Here is a 16,771-nt window from a genome sequence, read left to right as displayed (position 1 = left end):
TATCTGCAAGGCATATGCTAAGTACTGGGGATTGTGTGTGTGTGTGTGTGTGTGTGTGTGTGTGTGTGTGTGCTCGCGTGCATGTATTTGTGGGGAAGGGAAAAGGAAGGGTTCTATACTTGTCCCAGTATGCAGTCTTTCTACAACTCTTCTGTAATCTAGTTTTATGGATTTTCTTGCTGAATGGAGAAGTTGAGTGTTTTGTGTAAGGTCACAGAGCCACTATGTGTTAGAGGTGGTACTTGAATGGAGGGTTTTCCTGATTATCAGGCCTGCTCTTTATCTACTATGTTATGAGAAATACAAAGGCACTGAGAATATAAAGGCAGAAAAGAAAAGAGTTCCTGCCCTCAAAGAGCTTAGGTACTCCTGGAGTAAGTTGCTGTTGCTGCTGCCACCACCATCCTTCTGACTCCTTGGAGTGAAGCCCAGAATGGTCAGGTTAGTTTGGGCCCATTTCAGAGTTATCAGATAAGCTCCAACCCCAAAGTCTTCAAGTCTGACACTCATATTTGAGCTAAAACAAAACAGAATTTGGTCCTGCACTAGTAATTTTACTTAGTTCTGCCCTGTTCACCATCTTGCCTGTCTGGTTCTGCTTAGAGCAGTATAATATGATATATATTCCAGAGGCAGCATCATCTCCATGATTCAACTGGTCAGATTCCAGAGGTTATATAACTAATATGTGGCAGTATCAAGTTTATAACAAAGCCGATAAATCATAACCCACAGTCACTCACCTGTGCCAAAAACATCTTGAGAGATCTTGTTTTTCATTGTAAGCCAAACTACAATGGGTAAGAATTCTGCAGAATCAAACTGATACATATTTCATTCAGATGCAGGTTCCATATAATCTGCAATTCATTTAAAAATCCATCCACTAATCCCTGCTTTCCTGGCAGAGGATTCGTTGTATATCGAGGCTGTTAGAAGGTGCTGGAAACAAAATGTATCAAGACCTCCAGAAAGGTAGGAAAGATAAGCCCTTCCTGGGATAAGAAGAGGATCTCCAAGCTGCTGAAGTGACAAGCAGAAATCAGACTTAAGAGTTGTGCAACCTTACCAAATATGGACAAAAGGAGATAAAGTGCCAAATGTATGAAGAGGCAGAAAGTGAAAAACAAATTCCAACAAGTAACTGAAGAATGTATGTGAAAGGCAATATAGGGTCCTATCAGAAATCAGCAAATGAGGCAAGATGGCATCAAGCCCAGTGGACCCTCTGAAATGTAGGAATGTGTTTGTGTGGAGGACAGGTTCAGGGTTCACACATCTTAAGGGCTAGAGATATCCACGATGAAAAAAAATGCAGAAAGGTGACTGGTTTCCCTTCATTCCCTTGGGCACTTGTCACCTAGGGTTTAGTCAGTCCCCTGAATGAATTAGTAATATTGTGAAGTGGAAAAGGAAAGGAGAGATAATTAGGAAAGTATTTTGTTCAGTCCTGGTCTTGAGTAATTCAGGAAATTTGGCATTGCCTAAGGTTTTTCTCAATGAGTCAATCAGTCAGTCAACAAGCATTTATTAAATATAACTATGCCCTGGGGACTGCATGATATGATGAGGACACAAAGTAGGGCAAATCAGTCCTTACCCTCAAAGAACTCATATTCTAATGGTGGGGACAAATATAAAAAATAGTTAAGTAGAAACATAATATATACAGAGTATTTGGAAGGGAAGGCATTAGTATATGGGAGACCTGGAAGTGTTCTGAATAGGGGGAAATTTATGATAGTAATTCAATTCAATGCCATTTAACAAGCTTTTATTAAAGTGCCTACTATATGAAAAACATGCTAGGTACTGAGATCACAGACTTTTTTTTTTTTTTAAGAAACAGCTCCTCCTCTCAGGGAGCTTACATTTTACTTGGGAAATATAACATTTAGACAGATGAATAAATACAAAATAATCTGTTGAGGATTGTCGTTGTTTGTCCTATATTCTTGAAGGGGACCAAAACGACACCATGATGTCAGGGTCAATGTACAAGGTGTCTTGTATGGCTGGTCAGTCCAATATGAGCTCAGAAGGCTCTACCACAAGCTGGGCACAAATAATCTGTATGAACATTCAGAACTGATAGGTTTCTAAATTTGTGCAGCTTGCATTACTTTTGAGCTACTTTTGTTCTGCTTTGCTCATAGAGCGCAGCACCTTTCTTGATGTAGGCACACCATGCTGGATGGTCCTGCGCCAATGTCTCCCATGTCTCGTGATCAATACCAAAGTTCTTCAGGGAGACTTTGACAGTGTCCTTGTATGTTTCTTCTGACCTCCATGTGAGCACCTGCCTTGTGTGAGTTCTCTGAAAAATTGTCTTTTAGGCAAAGGTACATTTGGCATTAGAATCATTATAACCACATGGCTAGGCCATCTGAGTTGTAGTCTCTGCAGTAGAGTTTGACTGTTTGGTGGTTCAACTTGAGAAAGGACCTTGGGGTCTCATTACCTTATCTTGTCAGGTGATCTAAACCTTCCTAAGACAACTCAAATGGAAGGAGTTCCATTTTCTGGCATTTTGCCAGACTGTCCAGGTTTCACAGGCATACAATGATGAGGTCAGCACAATGGCTCTGCAGACCATCAGTTTGGTAGGCAGCCTAATACCTCCTCTCTCCCACATTTTCCTTTGGAGCCTCCCAAACTCTGAGCTAGCCCTGGTAATGCATGCCTCAACCTCACCATCTATATGTACATCCCTGGAGAGTGTACTGCCAGGGTAAATGAACTTATTGAGAGCATTCAAAATTTCTTCATTTGTTGAGGATAAAGAACTAATAATAAGGAATCTGAAAACAACTAGGGGATAAAAATCATTGACTAGATCTGGGAGAGGAATGCTATATTTAATAAGAACGTCTTTCCATTTTACCCAAAAAAGTTTTCATCCTGAAAACATTTGGTGCTTTAAGAAACTTTTGATATAGGATGAACTTTTGTGTTTAAATGTATGCAATTTAACCCAAATTATTAGAAACCACAGGGAATTCAAAAGTCATTCTTAGGCATATTGTAGATTTGCAATAATTCTGAGTCCAATTACTTGAACTTTGGGGGAATTTGCACAGGCCAGGCTGAAAGTTACTTTTGCATTTATCAATAGCTGAAAAAGGTTAATTAGGAAAATTAATGATATGAAAAGGATGTGGGAGGATTTTAAAGCTACTTAAGAGAGCCCACTTTAGGATCATAGAAATGGAGCTAGAAGAGATGTCAGATACACTTAGTTCAAGCCATTCATTTTACAGATAAGGAACCTGAGGCTCAGGAGGGCAATGACTTGACCCAGGAAGAAAAATATTTGAACTTAGCTCCTCCACTATACTACAATATCTAGCAGCAGTATTTTATAATTGAATTTTAAAACATTTCCCCTATCACTGCCTTCCAGGTGTAAGGCATTGCATATACATAAAAATAACATGCTGGTTTGGGAGGAAATGGAGAGGCATTTGGCACTTACTGTTTGCCCAGCACTGTGCAAAGAGTTGGGGACAAATACAAGCAAGCAAGATAATTCCTAACCACAAGTAGCTTACCTTCCAGTGAGGGAAGACAACACATTAGGGAGAGTTAGAAGCTGTTGAGGAGAGCAAAGATGATGATGAAGGGTAGGCAGTATGGTGACAAAATGCTCAGGAAGGAAGGCTTGTTTCTGGACAAGATAAGTTGAAAGCTTGCCTGTCGCCTACATCATTCTTAAATACAAAGTAAGCCTCTACTTGTCAAAGCATTCTGATAAACCTTGTTTGCAACATTTGGGTTAATCTCTGAAATCAAAAAGAGTGAAGGCATTATAGTAGCCACTGTATAAATGCTTCCTTGATTGATTGATTCTGTAATTTAGACTGGTCTCTTCAGATTAGTCCTAACTAGTGACATTTTACTGCATTATGAGCTACTTTCATTACATTTGTTTTTCCTTATTTTTATTATGTTTCCTGATTCCTGATTGTCTGTTGAAAAACAGAAGTTAACCAGAGTTGAGCTAAATTTGGGGAACTGAATTTTCTTTTCAATTCTGAATTTAATAAATACCTTCAAAAATCCGTGTTCAAAGTAGAACAGAAAAAGAGGATTGCAAATGAAAATGTAAATCTCTCTTACATGAAAATGTAAATCTCTTTTTTAAAAAGGGGAGGAGGCAGTTGGAGGACCTACTGGCACAGGTGCTAAAAAAAATTTACAAATGTTATCTTATTTTATCCTCATTTCAACCCTGGAAGGTGGGGGCTTTTATTATCTCAATTTTACAGTTGAGAAAACTGAGGCAGACAGAGGTAAAATGATTCATTGAGGGTCACACAGGTAATAATTATCTGAGTCTGGATTTGAACTCACATCTTCTTTACTGTAGGCCCAGCACTCTGTCCACTCTCCTGCTTTTCTTTCCTTCTGAATCTCCTTCAGTTCTTTTCTCTGCATTTAAAAAAATGCTTCAATGACTTTTTTTTTCTTTTTTCTCTTTCTTTGATGACCTTATTGCTAATGCCACTCTCCTTCCTTTCCAAAACAAATACAGGAATTTGTCATGTCCAAAAATGTATGTCTTGTGTTGCATCTTGGGCCCATCACTCTAGTATTTTTCTGGGAAGGGAATTTTCTGTAGAAAATGACATTTTAAAAGCTCAAAGGCTAATTTTTAAAAGGTAGGTAAACAAACATTTTCTTTTCCTTACAGAGATCAAGTTCGTAGTGTGAAACAAATTACATTCCCCATTTCCAAAAGTATGTGGCAAAATGAAGAATAAAAAACAGACTAACTTTCTGGACTTATAAAATTAAGTGAACCAATGTGTTCATTCTTAATTAAGGGCAAACAATATTCATACAAACAAGAATTTCTTTCCTTTTTTTTTTAATTAATAAAGAACAGTGGCAGGGAATACTTTACACTGTTAAGGTACAAAGTACTCCTTGCTGCTGTTAGAAAAGGGAAAAGAGTTCCCAGTAACACTGTAGAAAAATATCTACTTAATGAAGTTCAGTTCTTTTTCTAGTTGTATAAACCACTGAAATTTCAAGTTTTTCTCCCACATTTCTTCTGGAAATAGGTATTTGTCACTTCCTCCCATTTTAAGTTTTCATTTGTCCAACAGAATATACAAAAATACGGAACACTAGCAGCTGTAAACCAAAGTTTTAAAAATGTTACTTTTTAAACATCAAGCAAAGCATTTCTATACACATAGCAGAAAACAAAAGAAGATTCTATATCAAACACCAAATCTCCATTTCATACCTCATGCTTTAATATTAATATACATATATGTATATGATAAATTCTACACATTACTTTCAAAACTATCCTACTTGTCTGTGCTTCCTTCTGACCTCCCTTCTGTAACATTAAAATTTAACAATCCTCCTTCCCCACTTTCATCACTTTTTGTTATCAATATTGCTCACTGTATCCTCCTTCTTATCTATATTCCACAACCTTCATTCCCCATTGACTAAGAGTAAGGAAAAGTAGGAAAATACTTGTAATAAGTAATCATAGTCAAGCAAAACAAATAAAGTGCCCATATACACTGTACTTTGTATTCATCACCTCTCTGTCAGGAGGTAGGTCACATGCCCATCATGAGGTTTCTGGAGATATGGTTGCTCATTGTTTTGATTGGAGTTTTTGTCTTTCAAAGTTGTTTTCTTTACAATATCATCATTCTTGTATAAATTGTTCTTCTGGTTTTTTTTACTTCACCCAAGATTAACTGAAATAATCTCTTTCTCTTATTTCTTAAAATGTAAAAATATTCTGTTACATTCATATACAATTTCTTCAGCCATTTCAATGATTGTCTATGAGGTTTTAAGATACTCCCTTAGATTATAGTTCTTTTCTTTAGCATTTTTTTCTTTTTCCTTCTTCCTCCTATCCCTACTTGCTTCTCTGTTTCTCATGTATGTGGTTATGTATGTTTTGTGACCTTCCTTCCTCTGTTTCAGATAAGTGAAATTTATCTGATATCCACTCCACCCCCCCTTCCTCCATATTTACATAGTCTTCTCACTCATCCCAGTTATGAAAAGTATCAAGCTATGCACCCTTCTTCCTCATTTCTATACTAGTGTGTTCTTTCTCTTCTCTTTCCTTCTTTTTCCCTTCTTCAAACACTCAGAACAAAACCAATTCCCTCTCTATTTTTATTTAATTCCCTCAATACCTTTTGAAGACATTAGAGAATCTGAAGGGAAAGAGTTCTTCTCCCCCTATTAGAATGTTAGCACTATATCATATAACTCCTTCCAATTGCTCAAATAAATTTATCTTTCTAATTTACCTGAACTTCTTGCATATCTATTTCAAGGTTCCTTCTTAGCTCTGTTCTTTTCAACAAATTTCTCTATTTTAGTAAAGGTCAGGCTTTTCCCCCTGTAGGAGAAACTCTTTATTAACTCAGATAATCTCATCACCAGGAAACTCATCTCATGGAGATTACTTCAGCTTTGGTACTAACACCACATCAGTATCCTCACCTACGTCTGCCTCTCTGATAGGAGAGCTCTAGGGCAGAGCAAAAAATTCCTCCTATAGCGTCACTCTGGCACTACCCTCCCTCCCATCTTTCCCCGCTTTTCAGCTTCTTTCTTCATATTGTGTTCCTTAGTGGAAAGAAGTCACTGTAGTTTATAATTGGATTTGTTGATCTGTGAATTTAAGGATTTTGCTGGAGTAGGTAAGGAGACTCTGGGAGGTCTGTTTAGGCAGCCGTCTTTGGCACTAAACACATTTGTTTTTATTTTACCAAAAAGTTTGCCATGTTACACTCATGACAAGTGGAAGTGGAAGTGTAGGCTTCCATAGTATTTATAATCTCACTAAAATGATGAAGTTGATGGCAATAAATTTTCCAATATGATCTAATACAGTCCTTGAAGTATATAGGATCTGTCTGTCCGTGATAGAATTCATTTTGGGGGTTGGAAGGGGGCTTAAGAAATGAAATTAGATAGTCTAAAATTCCATAATTTTAGAGAATTCTCTAACATGCTAGAGGAATAAGAGCCTAGTGAGCTTTTGTATATACTTTGGGCAAACTCCGAGGCCTGGTATTAGACAGAGTGTATTGCCTGTGAGATCTTTGAATTTCATTCTTATGGCACACAGGATGGGAGGTCACCAGAAAGTCTGCAGTGTTTGGGAAAGTAAAAAGAAAGACAGTGAAAAAGGAGAACAGTGTGAGGATAAGAGAGAGAGCTTGATAAATATATTGGGGTAGTGACGGTGAATTATATGAACAATTAATTAATAAATTCAACAAATATATATTTTATTGTTTGTGTACAATGCCTTATAGGGAAAGACACATTAAGGTAGGGTCCCTACCCTCATGGAGCTCCTCCAACATTTGTGACTTTACTATTTTGTCAATTTTACCAATCTGATGAGTGTGAAGGTAGAACCTCAAAGATGTTTTAATTTACATTTCTCTAATTATTAATGATTTGGAGCATCCCCCACATGGCTATTGATAGCTTGGATTTCTTCCTTTGAAAAATGGCCTATTTTTATCTTTGGACCATTTATCAATAGGAGAATGGAACCACCGAACATTTATGGACAGCAGAGTAACTGATCAGAGTGGTGTATTAGGGAGATGACTCTAGTAGCTGTGGACCACATGGTATGGAAAGAAGAAAGGCAAGAGACAGGTAAGGATCCTAAGTCAATAGTATGGTACTACTCTTGAATAGTAGAACTTTTCTTTGAAACATAGCATAGATAAAATAACTTAAGCAAGATAAACAGGATTTTTTAAAAACAGGAATTGTGGCAATTTAGGTCTCCATTTGTTTCAAGAACACAGATATAGTTTTTATTATGTGACAGAGTTGAAAAAGCAATAATCTTGGAGTCAGAAGACTTGGGAATGAATTTTTGCTCTGACTCATACTAGTTTTGTAACCCTGGCAAGTCACTTTCTCTCTCTGTTTCAATTTACAGATCTTTAAAATGGGTATAATACTACTTGCATTTCCTACTTCATAGGTTTGTTTAAAGGAAAACTCTTTGAAAACTTTAAAGCTATATATCAATATGAATTATTGTCATTGTGAACATATTTCCTTTATAATTATTTTTATTTGTGGGAAAAGTGTGTAGAACTCTTCAGAACAGAACCAGCAAGCACTACAAATAAAACCAGTAAAAAAAAAAAAAAAGGTTGTTAAGTCTTGAATAATTCTACCTGAAGAAGGCTGATAAGAGAGATTCTGGACTGGATCTATGATTTCACTGGTGTAGTGAACTCCCAATTGAGGAAACTCCCTCTACCAATGAGAAGAGAGACACACAGAGAGAAAGACAAAGTCAGAGACTGGGGAGGCATAAAGAGAGAGAGATGACAGAAGAGGGGGGAAGGGGAGACACAGAGAAAGACAAAGAGGGAATGGGAAGAGGAAAATGAAAGGGGGAAAGAAGGGAGGAGGAAGAGGAGAGAGAAGGTGGGAAGAAGGGAGGGAGGAAGGAGAGGAAGAAAATATGCCTGGAATAAGCATGACATCGAGGCATGAATCTGCTATTCTTTCTGTCAATCTCAGTTCCCACTCACTCTTATAGTGTGAATATCTTGCCTGATGAGTGTAATTCTAGAATCTCCTATTCATCATACTACCTCCCTCCCCCCACCGCAGACAGTCTATTCATTCTGTTTACATTGGTAGAACTAAAGAGAATCAGGCTTTGTTGCCCTTCCTAGCATTTTTGGTCAAGTAGAAGGGCTCTGATATGTTCTATTCAAATTAATTGTATCTTTCTTGCCTCATGGTGAAGCAAGGAAAACATGTGGGGGTGTGATCACAACATAAAATAATCACACTTTCATGTGAAGCCCTTTCCAGAGTATATCCTTCTTATCTGTTTTCCTGCCAGTTTCCTCTGCATATGTTTTTGTTTTCTTCTATTTGAATATAAGTGCCTGTTGCCATATCAATAGTGTAGAGGGAGGTTATATAAAATAAATTATATATTTCATTGTTTGTATTGCAATATCTTCAGAACAGTTTACTGGCTGCTTCCTTTTAAAGAGACCCTATCTGCTTTCTAGATGCAACTTTAAAAGATAATATAATAAAATTAAGTTGTTCAATCTCTAATTAGTTTTTAATGTTTCCTTGTTTCCTTATTAAATATAAATTTTAATGTATTATGATCTGAAAAACATATTTTTAATATTTCTGCTTTTAACTCTGAAATTTTTATGTACTAATATATGGTCAGTCTTTGTAAACGTACCATGAGAAAAAGATGTATTCCATTCCATTTCATTCAATTCTCTCCAGATATCTATTATATCTAGCTTATCTAGAATTCTATTCATTTCCATAACTTCTTTCTTATTTATTTTTTGACTAGATTTATCTAGTTCTGAGAAGAGAAGATTAAAGTCCTCTACTATTATAGTACTACTATCTATCACTACTTGTAATTCATTTAACTTTTCTTTTAACAATTTAGATGCTATATTATTTGGTGCATATAGGTTCAGTATTGATATTGCTTCATTATCTATGGCACCTTTTATCAAAATATAGTTACCCTGTTTATTTCTTTTAATTAAATCTATTTTAGCCATAACTATGTCTGAGATCATAATTGCTACCCTTTCCTTTTGTGCATCAGTTAAAGCATAATAAATTCTACTCCAACCCTCCATTTGAACTCTGTATATATCTCTCATTTTTAAATGTGTTTCTTGTAAGCAACATATTGTTGGATTCTGATTTTTAATCTGCTCTGTTAACCATTTCCATTTTATGGGTGAGTTTATCCCATTCATACTCAAAGTTATAAGTACTATTTGTGAATTTCCTTCCATCTTATTTTTGCTCACTATTTTCCTTCTCAGCCTCTCTTTTCACCCTATCCAGGTTACCTTATCTTTTCCCCTTACCCTATTATTCCTTATTTTACCCACCCCTCTGAAAGTACCTCCCTTATCTATTCACCCCACCTCCTAATCTTAAACTATACACCCTTCTAAACAAATATGATACTGATACCTAAACCAGGAAGAGTAAAAACAGAAAAAGAAAATTATAGACCAATTTCATTAATGAATATGGATGCAAAAATCTTAAATCAAATATTAGCTAAAAGATTACAACAATATGTAACAAAGATTATACATTATGATCAAGTGAGATTTATACCAGGAATGCATGGATGGTTAACATAAGGAAAACTATTAACATAATTGATTATATCAATAGTAAAAGTTTTAAAAATCATAGGATTATATCAATAGATGCAAAAAAAGCTTTTGATAAAGTTCAACATTCATTTCTATTAAAAACACTTGAAAGTATTAGTATAAATGTATTCTTCCTTAGATTGATAAAAAAATCATTTATCTAAAACCATCAGCAAGCATTATTTGTAATGGGGATAAAGTAGAGGCCTTCCCAGTAAGATCAGGTCTGAAACAAAGATGCCCATTGTCACCAATATTATTCAGTATTGTACTGGAAATCCTAGCAATAGCAATAAGAGAAGAAAAAGAAATGGAAGGAATCAGAATAGGGAATCAGGTAATAAAACTCTCTCTTTTTGCAGACAATATGATGATATGCCTGGAAAATGTCAAAGACTCAACTAAAAAGTTAGTTGAAACAATTAATAATTTTAGTAGAGTAGCAGGATATAAAGTAAATCCATATAAATCATCAGCATTCCTATATATCACAAACAAAACTCTGCAAGAAGAGATAATACAAAAATACTTCTTTTAAAATAATTCTATATAGTATAAAATACCTGGGAGTACACCTACAAAACAAACCCAGGGATTATACAAACAAAATTATAAAAAAAAAAACTTTTTATACAAATGAAATCACATTTAAATAATTGGAGATTACTTGTTCAAAGATAGGCAGGGCCAATAAAATAAATATGACTATTTTATCTACACTAATTTATATATTCAATGTCATCCTAATTAAATCAAAGAAAAATTATTTTAATGAATTAGAAAAAATAATAACAAATTCATTTTGAAAAGCAAAACGTCAAGAATATTAAAGGAAATAATTTTTAAAAAGTGTAAAAGAAGGATGTTTAGCAGTATCAGATCTTAAACTGTATTATAAGGCAGTAATTATAAAAAACTATCTAATGTCTAAGAAATAGAATGGTATATAAATGGAATAGAGTAGACATACAATTTACAGCAGTAAATAAACATAATAACCTTGTATTTGATAAGTGTAAAGACTTAAGATTTTGGGGTAAGAATTCATTATTTGGTTAAAATTGTTGGGAAAACTGGAAAGCAGTCAGGCAGAAATTAGGCATGCATCAATATCTCACACCATTTACCAAGATAAGGTCAAAATGGATACATGACCTAGATATAAAGAGAGAGAATTTTGCAAGAAAATTAGAAGAACATGGAACATATTACTTATCAGACTTATGGATAGGCGAATAATTTATGAATAAGCAATAAGTAGAAAGTAAAATTAAGCATAAAATGGATAATTTCAATTATGTTAAACTAAAAAAAAGTTTTGTACAAATAAAACAAATATAGTCAAGATTAGAAAGAAAACAGAAAATTGGGGGGAAATTTTATAGAGTTTAGCAGATAAAGGTCTCATATCTAAAATATACAAAGAATTTTGTCAAATCTATGAGAACACGAGTCATTTCCCAATTGATAAATGGTCAAAGGATATGAACAGGCAGTTTTCCAATGAAGAAATCAAAACAATTTATTGTCATGCAAAAAGATTGTCCTTAATCATTATAAATTAGAGAAAGGCAGATTAAAACAACCTTGAGATATCATTTTACACCTACCAGATTGTCTCAAATGATAGAAGGGAAAAGTGACAATGTCAGAGAGGATGTGGAAAAACTGGGACACTAATTCATTGTTGGTGGAATTATAAAATGATCCAACCATTTTGGAGAGTACTATGTAATTATGCCCAAAAAGTTATTAAACTACCTAAACCCTTTAACACAGCAATACCCCTACTTGGTTCATTTCCAAAGATGATTAGGGAAAAAGGAAAAGGACCTATATGTTCTAAAATGTTTACAGCAGCTCTCTTTGTGGTGGCAAAGGAGTGAAAATTGCAAGGACGTCCATAAATTGAGGAATGGTTGAATTAGTTGGGTAATATGATTGTGATGGAATACTACTGTGCTATAAGAAATGATGAGCTTGATGATTTTAGAAAAACATTGAAAGACTTGCATGAAGTAATGAAGAACAAAATGATCACAACCAAGAGAACATAGTATACAATAACAGCAATATTACTTTTAAGAATGACTTTGAGTGAATAAGTTATTTTGTTCATTATAAATACGCAAATAAACTTTAAAAGACACATGAAGAAAGATGCTATCTGCATCCAGAGAAAGAACTGATAAATAGAAGTATGTATAGAATAATTTTGTATATATTTTGTATATATATATGTGTGTGTGTGTGTGTGTATATGTATGTATATACACATACACACACACACACACATATATATATATACATATATATGTGTATATACACACACATATTTGTGACTAATGGTAGCCATCTCTAGGGCAGGGTGGGGGAAGGGAAGAAAAAAAAGAAATTTACATGATAATTTTGTTGTGTATTTGGAAGCAAATGCAAGTTGTGCATAGATTTGCATTTTCATGGACAATCATCTTTTTTTATTGCACTATATTATGGGAATGCTTGTTTTATTCCATAAATAAAAAATAAAATAAAAAATAAAATAAAAGATATTCTACTTTGTGAGAGATTTCAGAGATTTACAAGATTAATTTTGACTATATTTGTTTTTAAACTTACAGAACCTAACCCTTTAGATTGGTTTTCAATCAATCAATCAATTAACTGACATATATTAAGCACCTGTTACATGCCAGAACATCACAGATTGAAAAGAATTACTAATTGTGACTGCAGGATGATCTTTTCTGAAGGTCATTTGAGAGTGGGAAGATATAAATAAGACATCATAGATGTCGTCTTGTATAACCTCCCACTTTATGTAGGAATTCTGTTCTTTCAAAATGATTTTATTGATTTGTTGGATCACTTCCATTACCAAATTTATCCTCTACTCTTTACATTATGAGTTATCCACTATGTCAACAACAACAACAAAAAAATAAAATAAAAAGAGAAAGAGAAGAAAGAAAGCAGTTCAGCAACTGTAATCAAGACATCAACTAAATCTGACAATATACGCAATGTTCTACATCCTTAATCCTTCTCCTTTCCAGTGAAGGATTTTCTCATTTCTTTTTCAAAGATAATCTCAATAATTAAAATCAAATAGCATTCAGTTTATTTTTCCCCATCCTTTCCACTTACATTGCTGTACTCATCAAGTATATTTTTCTGGTTCTTTCCACTTCACCCTTCGTTAGTTCATATCACTCTTCTCATGATTCATTGTTTCTTGCAATACAGACAGGATGAATCACTTCTATACCAGCCCAGACAGATGGCCATCCAACTAAATTCTGCTTAAACATTTCCCCATTATAGGGAGTACACTATGTCATGAAGCACCCACTCCATTGTCCCATAGTTTTTATTATTAAAAAAAATACTTCCTTAAATTGGGTAAAAATCTGCTTCTATTTAATTTTCACTCATTTACCTTAGTTTTGTTTTATGAAGCTACATAGAATGCTGCTTATTTATATGCACATTTAGTTTAGTTCAATTTATTTCTGGAAAATTCTTCATGTATTTGGAGATATTAAAGATCACATATGAGAGTATATTTTAATTATGATTGATACCAGGAAACATATTAAGTTTGTTCACACTCTAAGAATTGAAGATTTAATGTATAGGTGAAAAAATCTTCATAATTCCATGAAGCAACATGGTTTGGTAGAAAGAACACTCGATTAACAGTAAAGGAATATTTATTTTTGGCTCTTTGTTTAGCTGGACAAGTCTTTTTCTCTGGCTGGCTCTTAGTTTCCACTTTTGTGAAATGATGGAATTAAAATAGGTTGCAGCTTCAATATCCTGTGATTCTATGAATGTTCATTTGCATTTCAATATATGTTCATTACATGTTCATTAACATTTATAAAGGACCTTGGTTACTTGTTATCTCTCTCCTTTTTTGGTGGGATAGAATTCCTAGAGTCTTTTAAGGGAACTTTGGCAAGTCACCACCTTTCTGATTTTTTTCTTATAGGGAGACAGTGTGGTTTAATGGAAGACTGTTGTTTTAAGAATCAAGAAACCTGCTCTTCAATCTCAGTTCCACCACCAAGTAGCTGTATGACATTGGAGAAATCACTCAACCTCTTTGGGTCTCAGGTCCCTTATTGGTAAAATGAAAGAATTAAATTAGATTATCTAAAAAGTACCTTCCAACTCTAACATTTTATTACTGAATCAGTTTTAATTTGGGATTGTGAATCAGGAACGTTGGTTTGGTTATTTATACTACTTGTATAAATGAATGGTTGCATTACATTCCTTCTCCAAGGAGTTTCATGCACAGGGCAGTTCTGCTTATTTTTATATTGTGTCTGTTATCAGTGATGAATATGACTATCCATTGTCTATATTGGACCTAACCTTTGCAGTCTTGGATCCCACCTGGGGCCAACATAAAAATAAATAAGGAAACCTTTGATGTCTTCTTGTGTTTATATAGTGTGGGGCAGTGAGGAAGAAGAATAGGGACTCAGACACTCCCTATTTCAAACACAGGCAACCAATATTGTATGTACTCTTCACTCTCAGGTCAGTGTCCTCATTTTCTGAGTAACACCCTGTGCCTTTGTATATGCTTCTCTAGTCAACTGAAATGCCTTTCTCTCTTCCCTCCATTTATTTCATTTCTACCCGTCTTTCATGGCCTACCTTAGTTTTACCTCTTCCATGAAGCCTCCTCTGACTAGTACTGAATTTACTTTTCTCCCTTTTCTATGATGTCCTATAGCATTCACAGCCTGTATCAAACAGTCTAACACTTCAATTAAATACATTCATTGTCTGTTTTTCACAATGACTTCATTTGAGTCACCTGTTTCCCTAATTCTATGAGGGAACTCTTGTGCCTTATGCTTACTCTGTGTCTCCCACAACTTTTTATGTGCTAAATAAATACTTGAAGGCACAGAGTTAAAGGTACTATGCCTATAATGTCATACTTTTAAAGTGTGTTTGGCTAGTTGTACTGAATTTATTTTCCCTCTTTCTTTTATTCTTTGTTTTAAGGAATGGCTTGTTGAGGGATTTGGATACATTGGGAATGTAGATTCTATAAAAACAAAAGATATCAATAAAAACTTATTAAAGAAAATCTCTTTTGATTGGTTGATGGGTTGGTGTTCCAAAAGGAAGATTGGTGGTCACTTGGAAAGAGCAAAAGGTAACAGGTTACTGATGGACATCCTGCATACTCCATTGGTATCCATTAGTATATGGAAAGAGAAAGTGAAGACAGTTCCCAGAAGGTTGAATGGATCCTGGGTATTGAACTTGTTGGAGAATATGGACAAAAATGACACAGGATTGACAGAAATGGATGAATTATGATACACATGCTGGAGGGAATGCTCACATTGATGGGATCATAGATTCACTTGAGTACTATTCAAATATGATATATATCATATTTGAATAAGTACTCAAGTGAATATGTATATACACATATACATATATACATATACACACACACACACACACACACATATATATATATATACACACATATATATGCATTAAGTTTGTCTCTGCTGTGATTCTCCAGCATGGACCACTGGCTTAGCGATAACTGCTGCTCAGGATCTTTTATTTCTATGCCAAATAAATTGTGACAGAATAGAAACCACACCAGATATGGATTCAGAAGACCTAGGTTCAATTCCTGGCCTTGCCATTTAATTAATGAACTTCATACTTTGTGTAAATCCCTCAATCTCTCTGAGCCTCAGTTTTTTCATATGTAAAATGGGAGTGGGGCGAAGATTGTACTAGATGACCTTTAAGATCCTTCCCAGCTCTTAAATCATAATCCTACAATAAGAGTGTGTAAAAAGAGAGTGTATAAAAAGATGTGTTAAAGCAGTTGTGAAGTGGAAAGAGTAGAAACATGGAGGCCTGGGGTGAAGCTCCTTCTTTTCTGTACCTATAAGGGCACATTGCCAGACCTGTCACAGCCTATAAGGGCATAATGAAGCCCACGGTGCACAGAAACGTACAATGTGACCTTGTTCGAGAGCACTTGCTTCCTCTGAAACCTTCCATGTAATGAAAGGATTCTGTAGTCCCAATAAAATACCTGTAGGAATTCCCAGGTTGATCGAGTCCCCAGGTTGAGAAAAATCTGTGACCAAAATTTTCCAAGTCTTGCCTTATTCCAAAGCTCACATGTTTTGAAAAGAATCAACCAAACCATTCAGCCAGACTTTATAAGGGGGTTGGGGGTGGAGTTTGTTAATTACACTTGTTCCATTTCTAAGATGCAAAACCCTTATACAACTGCAACAAAATGTAACTTGGGAACATTTGAAAGCAAAAAAGTAATATTCTTGTGGAAGGGAGAAGGAAACACGTGGCCTAAGTATGACATGTCAAAGAGCTTAATAAGGGCCCTAACTCCAAAGAACATGGCATATTCACAAAGGAAGTAAATTGCAAAGATAATTTTTGTCACTGTTGCATTTTCTTCAACTGGTATCTTTAGTGTTCAGGCTTAAGGTCTTAAGACTGCCTGTTCTACAACTCCTTTATGTGTATGTACATAT

This window comes from Vombatus ursinus, unplaced genomic scaffold, assembly GCF_900497805.2.
Source record: "Vombatus ursinus unplaced genomic scaffold, bare-nosed wombat genome assembly UNPS02014942.1, whole genome shotgun sequence".
Classification (NCBI taxonomy): Eukaryota; Metazoa; Chordata; class Mammalia; order Diprotodontia; family Vombatidae; genus Vombatus; species Vombatus ursinus.
This window is presented reverse-complemented; position numbering follows the sequence as displayed.